Below are 7,485 nucleotides of genomic sequence, written 5' to 3'. Positions count from 1 at the left end.
TCCTTTGGATTTGCAGTAGAAGCATTATGTTAAAGGGGCAAATGGTAAATTATGTCCAAAAAGCCTTTAGAAAGAGAGAGAAGTGTGAGAAACTCTGGTTCTAGAGAGAGAAGCCAACGGCTACTTTCTCTGGTTGATCTGTAGCCTAACGGCTAGTCTCCGGCGGCCGCGCAGGAGCTTCACGACTGCCGTGGTGGTGACAAGTGCGCTGGACTGTGACTCCACGCGACCGTTTTGCATCGACGACGTGCGACCGGTTTCATCGACGACAAAATCTGCGGGTAGCTTGGTGTCTCAGTGAAGTGCATCCCGCTCCCAACTAAAGGTCTCTTCCTTGCAGGTGGGCACTTTATCTCCATGGATCGGAAGGGGAAGCAGCCAGCAGAGGGACCGGCGAGCGGAAAAAGGGCGCAGCCAGCGGAGGGACCGGCGAGAGGAAAAGGTACGACCTACGGGAACGGGCGAGGGGCAAACTCCGGCGCCTGGTCGAAGCCGGGGCCGTGGGTGACTCAGTGGCCTACGGCTGCTGAGGTGGAGCGGCTGAGCCGCCGCTTCCCGGATGTTCTGGTTCTCCCGGAAGAACCGATCGCGGCGGCTCGGCTAGCATGGGAAGGGCGGGCGGCGGTGGTACGTACCTTCGGCCGCCGCGTTCCGGCGGAATGGGTGGCCAAGGACGTGGCCGCCCGAGCGAAACTCCAGGAGGTGGTGGCCGTCCCACTCGCGGACGACTACCTCGCCTTGAGATTCCGATCGACGGAGGACCGGGACCGGGCCCTCGGTAAGGGCCCGTGGGTGGTGGCGGGGCAGCTCCTCGCCATGTCCCCCTGGGTACCGGACTTCGAGCCCGAGAAAGACGCCGTGAAAACGGCTCTGATTTGGCTCCGCCTGCCCCGCCTACTGCCGGAGTACTGGTCGACATCGACCATTCCCCATATTGCAGCTCGGGCGGGCCGGCCGATTGCGGTGGATGAGATCACCGAGCAGCAGGCGGCGATGGGTTTCGCCCGAGTGAAGGTGGCGGTCGATGCCACCAAACCCCTGTTACCGGGGGTTTTGATCCAAGGGAAGACGAAGGTGCGATGGCAGCCCTTCGTCTTCGAAAACGCCCTGGCGATCTGCCCCCGGTGTGGACGAATGGGACATGGGGAGGCGGCTTGCCGTTCTCCGGCGACAGACCGAGCAAAAGGGGGGCCGCACTCGGGAGTGGTGGATCCGGGTGGTGGCTCGGATCAGCCGCCTCCGGCTGCTGGGGAGGAGAACCAAGGGTCGGTCTACGGCCCTTGGATGGTGGCGACGCGGCGGAGACTCCAGCGGGAGAATCGCCCGCCGCAGTCGGGGGAGAAGACCGAGTCCGACCCGGGATCGGGGCAGGCATCGGCCCGGCAGCCACCTCAATCGCCCAACCCGAACTCACCGGCGGACATCGACGGTTGCAAAAGCCAACGAAGGTGGCGCGCCGGCGGTCGCCGCAGGCCGGAGGGGGTGACGGGCTATACACGAAACCTTCATTCGGGCCCCTTCGAGTCGACCTGGCCGGTGAGCCAGGAGTCGACCTGGCCGGGTTGGGGGACCCGGGGCCAAGCAAGCGGGTCGACCCAGTCACTCGACGGGCCGACCCGGGGCCCAGTGGGACGACTGCGGCCCGGGCCCAAAATCAAAGGAGGCCCCGGCCACAAGCGGGCCTTGGCCCGCTCGGGGGCCTAGGGCCGGCGGCCCAGCAGGCGGCGAGGCCTGCCCGGATGCCGGCCCAGCGCGCCCGGGCCCAGCGAGCCGGGCGCCGGACTCGCGGGCCGGCTACTGAGGCCGGGGGCGCGCCCCGCGCCGAGGGTGCGCCCCATGCCGTGGCCGCGCCACACGACCAGGGCACGCGTCCACAAGGGGAACAGGGCCCGCGGGCTGCCCCTGCCACAGGTGCGCGGGCTGTGGACGCGATGGTCCAGGCCGTGCCTTGGGCTGGCCCGCAGGCAGCTCCGGGCCCACAGGCCCTGGATTTGGGGGGCACACAATCCCAGGGTATGGGGGGCCCACTGGCTCAGCCAGCCTTAGGCCAGGGGGTTCTGACGGAGCCGGATCTGCTGGCCCAGGAAGAACAGACCCTGGTTGGACCCCATGAGGCACCCACAGGGCCCTTCCAGTACAGCCCACCCTGCCAGGAGCAGGAGTCAGGGTTGGGGACCTCTATGGCTACTGGCCAGGCTAGCCCCATGGGCGGGCCGAGCGAGCTGCGGCTGTGGGACATTCATGAGGGCCTTGGGAGTAGCCTAGATGGGGTCTTTCGGTTCGGCCCTCCGCCACCGACCTCAGATATGCTGGAGGAGACTGCCTCAGGAGGGTGCGAGGTCGGGGATCACCCGGTCTCGCACTTGGAGAGGAGCACGGCCGAGCTTGGCCCTCGGCCTCCGGCTGGGGATGAGCTGGGGGAGGCTGCTTCTAGTGGGAGTGGGGCCAGGGACCACCTCGTGCCGCTTTCGGGGGGGTGTCAGGCCGTACCGCTGATGACAGGAGGGGGCATGGACCACACGACTGCTGTGCAGCGCATCAGGGCGGCAGTCATGCAGGTCATATCTGTTGAGCAGCGGGAGGGCCCAGGTAGCGCGTTTGAGGTTGACCCTGCGCTCCAGGGGGAGGATGGGTCAGAGGCCGACTACGTGGACTGTGATCCATGAGGGTCCTAGCCTGGAACTGTAGGAGGGCGGCCAAGCCGTCCTTCATGTCTTCCTTCAAACGGTTAGTGCAAGTCCACTGTCCGGAGATCTGCTTCATTAGTGAGACCTGGCTATCTGGTGAGGGGCTTGTACGTTTGAGACGGCGCTTGGGGAGGGACTGGGAGTCATACGCAGTCGATTCTCGGGGGCTGTCGGGAGGTATCCTGCTACTGTGGAGGCGAGGGGTGGCGACCTTTGATGTCTTCCACAACTGCCCCCAACAGGTAGTTATGGTTGTCTCGGCACCGGATGCTGCTCCGTGGGTTTTGTGTGGGGTGTATGCGAGCACGGATTATAGGATCAGGAGAGTCCTCTGGCAGGAGATCACCAGCCTTACCGCCCAGGGTCTTCCGACAGTTGTAGTTGGTGACTTTAACTGCATATTGAGTTTGGGTGACAAGAGGGGTGGGGCAGCCTTTATGGATAGAGCGGACAGGAGGGAGTTTCGCGATTTTGTGTCGCGCACTGGCCTGGTGGACTTAGGGTTCTCTGGACCTCAATTTACTTGGTGCAATAATCAGCTCGGCAGTGCTAGGGTTTGGGAGCGTCTAGATAGGGCCTTTGCGTCCTCGGACTGGATCCTCCGTTTTCCTACCTGCAGGGTTAGTCACTTACCTCGGATCGCCTCAGACCACTGCCCCCTGCTGATCTCCACATCCTCGGGACCTAGTCATCATAGCCCCTTCCGCTTTGAGAAGGTTTGGCTATCGTACCCCCAGTCCTGGGACATTGTCCGTGAGGCATGGCGCATCCCGGTGCATGGAGATGCTATGCACCGGGTGTCGCGCAAACTAGAATTGGCCAAGAGGCGTCTCCGGCGGTGGAACCGTGAGGTTGTGGGCGATATCTTCCGGAGAGTAGAGGGGGTAGAGTCTGCGATCTCTGAGTTGCAGCGGAAAGAAGACCTAGAAGGTGCGCTCTCGGTGGATGACATGGTTGACCTTCGGGGGCTTCTAGCGACCCACCACTCACTACTACGGCAGCACGAGATCTTCTGGCGACAGAAATCTCGAGTTCAGTGGGTACGTGAGGGGGACCGCAACACTAGCTTCTTCCACCGGACTACGATCATCCGGAGGCAGCGGAGCACGATCCACTCGCTACGAGACGGGTCTGGACATCGGGTGGAAGGGGAGCCTGCCATTTGTCAGGCCCTGTTGGATTTCTTCCACGACAGATGGATGGAGGATGAGGATTCCGGCGACAGAGACCATCCCATGAGGATGGATGCGAGAATCAAGGATACTGAGAATGCAGCCTTGGTCCGACCAGTGTCGACACAGGAGGTTCAGGAGGCAGTCTGGGCTTTGGCTCCAGACAAGGCCCCGGGACCGGACGGGTTCCTCCCGTTCTTCTTCCGGCAGTACTGGGGTATCATTCGAATAGCAGTGGTAGAGGCTATTCAGTGCTTTTTCTCTCAGGCGATGATGCTTGAAGATTGGAAAGCTACCTTCATCACGCTCATTCCGAAGCGTCAGGAGGCGGCGGAGCCCGGCCATTTCAGACCCATTAGTCTGTGCACAACCTTGTATAAGGTTGTGGCCAGAATAATGGTCCGAAGGATGAAGCCCCTACTGCCTGGCATTATCAGTCAGGAGCAGGGGGCGTTTATAGCTGGCAAAAACATCTCCCATAATGTTTTGCTGGCCCAGGAGATGATGTGGGATCTGCAGCGAGCATCGAAGCGACGTAGCTTGATGGCTATTAAGCTGGATATGGAGAGAGCTTACGACAGGATTAGATGGAGATTTCTTCAGCAGGCACTCGAGGCGTACGGTTTCCATAGGCAGTGGGTCGGCTGGGTCATGGGGTGTGTCAGGGGGCCAAAGTTTTCTATCTTGGTCAACGGCACACCTTCACCTTTCTTCGAGTCCACTATGGGGCTGCGTCAGGGATGCCCTCTATCACCCTATTTGTTTATCCTTTATGCTCACATTTTGTCTCGTGATTTGCAGAGGGTGTGTGCCCGCAGGGAGTTGGAGGCCTATATCCCCGCCCCGGGGGCTAGTCCTCTGTCCCATTTACTTTTCGCTGATGATTGTCTTCTTTTGGCCAGGGCGCGGGTTTCTGATGCACGGGTCCTCCGGAGGGTGGTGGCGGACTACTGCGTGGCATCAGGTCAGAGAGTTAATTTCCAAAAGTCAGCGGTTCACTTCAGCCCGAGCACGGAGAGCAGGGTCAGACAGGAGATCCGAGGGATTCTGCAGATACCTGAGCAGGAGGAGACATTGACCTACCTGGGTGTTCCGATCACAGGCCGCAGACTGCGGGTGGCAGAGTGCTCCTACCTGGTGCAGCGGGTGGAGAGCAGGTTGGAGGGATGGAGAGCGGCTTCCCTGTCTATGATGGGGAGACTGACCTTGATCAGATCAGTGTTGGGGTCCATGCCAGTATACCTCATGGCCAACACCGTGGTTCCGAAGACGACCTTGCTGAGGGTCGAGCGACTGCTGCGATGTTTCCTGTGGGGGTCAGGGGTGCACTTGGTGGCCTGGGAGTATGTCTGCCGGCCCACCAGTAAGGGCGGTCTCGGAGTACAGTCCCTACTGGAGCGGCGCGAGGTTCTCATTGCTCGGCATGCAGCTCGATTCCTGCTAGAGCCACACGGGCTGTGGAGTCAGGTGATGGCGGCCAGATATGGCCGTGAGGTCTCAGAGGCGGCACGGAGAGGGTGGCGAGTCTCCTTCATGTGGCGTGAGATTGGGAGGTACTTGCTGATGGTGTCGGCAAACACCAGGTGGCTGATTGGCGATGGGCGGAGTATTGATGTGATTGCGGACCCATGGGTGGATACCGTCCCACTGAGGTGCTGGCCGACCATGATCGATGTTGAGGCAGTGGAGGGGTTGCGGGTCTTCGATCTTCTTGCCCCAGGAGAGTCAGCATGGGATGATGCTAGGCTACGACAGTTGTTCGGAGGATACCTAGCTGAGAGGATCCGGTCCCTTCCGGTGCCAGGTTGTGGGGGGCCTGATGTCAGGGTTTGGGGTACCTCTTGCCGGTCCAGTGTCAGACTGGGAGACCTTGCCGGTGTTATCCAGCAGGAGCATGAGCCGGGGCAGGACTACACTTGGATCTGGAGGTCAGGGCTTCACCCGAGGGCGGCACTCTTCCTATGGAAGGTGGCATGGGACCGCCTTCCGACGAGAGCAGTACTGAGTAGGCGAGGTTGGGGGATCCCAGCGGAGTGCGGGACATGCAGTGTTGAGGAGTCGGTCGACCACGTGCTCTTCTAGTGTACGTGGGCGAGGTCGGCATGGCTGTGGGCAGGGTTCCCGCAGGGGGTTTGGTGTGGGAGGCTTCAGTTTTTACAGATGATGCAGCAGTGGTTGGCCCGGCCGCGGATATATTAGGAGGCTATTCGAGCGACCTGCACAGCACATCAGATCTGGCTGGCGAGGAACGCCCGCACCTTTGGTGAGCGCAGGGTGTCACCGAGGTTCGCTGCGGAGTTCGCGCGAGTACAGGCATTGGAGATCAGACCTTCTTCAGATGGACCTCTGATAGCTCGGGACACCTGGGGTTCCTTCTCTGCTCCGGCAGCTCCTCAGCTGGTGTTCTTCACCTGGGAACCCCCACCCCTGAGTTTCCTCAAGGTCAACTTCGACGGATCGATCCTGGGTGGAGGCTCGCGAGATGGTGCGGGTTTTGTGATACGGGACCCACACTCTAGAGTGGTGGCAGCAGGTGGCTGTCAGTTGTTCGGCACATCAGTTCCCGGGGCAGAGCTACGAGCTGCCTGGGCGGGTCTTCGATGTGCGAGGCAGGTATTGCAGGCTGGCTCGATTGTCTTGGAGGGCGACTCGGCTACAGTTATCAGTTGGATCCAGAGGGGCTGAGGGGTGAGGGCTCAGACCACCCCTTGGTTCGGGATATTGGGATGATGTGTGGGGTTGGGGTGGCCATCCAGGCCAAACATGTATTCAGAGAAGCTAATGGGCCAGCCGACTGGGTGGCTGCCTTCGCGGCTCATCATTCAGGGTACACTTTTTGGATGAGGGAGGGAGAGCTGCCACTGGCTCTCCGTGAGTTAGTATTTTTTGACTTTATTGGGTGTATTCGTACACATACTGTATGAGAACCCGTTTTCAGCCAAAAAAAAAAAAAAAGGGAGGGGGGGGGGGGGAAATGGTATCAGTATATAATTATATAATTGTGACACTGAAATATCTTGTAATTCTCTTTTCAGAAACTTTTGGTTGGAGTTTCTCCTTCAGAAAACAAAATCTGAAGAATAATTCAATTTTTGAATGCGAGGTATCCATTTCCCCAGCCTAAGCAATAGGTCTGCAGCTGAATCAGCCTCCAATGGAGGTAATTAGCAAACCAATTACTATCTGATGCTCACCCTCGAATCCCATTTATTGATTGCATCTCAACCTGCAAGCACAGGTACTATCATTGCCTCAAAATTGGTAAAACCTGAAGCTATGGATAGCTGCTGCCATGAGAGATGTTAAGTCACTACCTTTGTTAGGATTTCGGCATTTATTGTCCTTCAAGAGGTTTATAAGGGGAGGGTTGGACTCGCCCACATCACCCGAAAAAAAGGTTTAATTGAAAAATTCATTCGAAATTGCCTTTGATGGCATCTGCTGCTAGTTAGAGTTGTAAGTTAGAGTAATAAGGATCTAGTCATTTGATTGAAAAGGATTTATTGCATAGTAGTCCCTCCAAATCTTTCTTCTTTGCATATTTATTCCTTATTTTTTTTAAACAATTCCTTTTTATTCCTCAAGTTATATCTATTAGTCTTTTCTTTCTTCTTTTTAGGATAATA

This window comes from Phoenix dactylifera, chromosome 10 (genome assembly GCF_009389715.1).
Source record: "Phoenix dactylifera cultivar Barhee BC4 chromosome 10, palm_55x_up_171113_PBpolish2nd_filt_p, whole genome shotgun sequence".
Lineage (NCBI taxonomy): Eukaryota > Viridiplantae > Streptophyta > Magnoliopsida > Arecales > Arecaceae > Phoenix > Phoenix dactylifera.
This window is presented reverse-complemented; position numbering follows the sequence as displayed.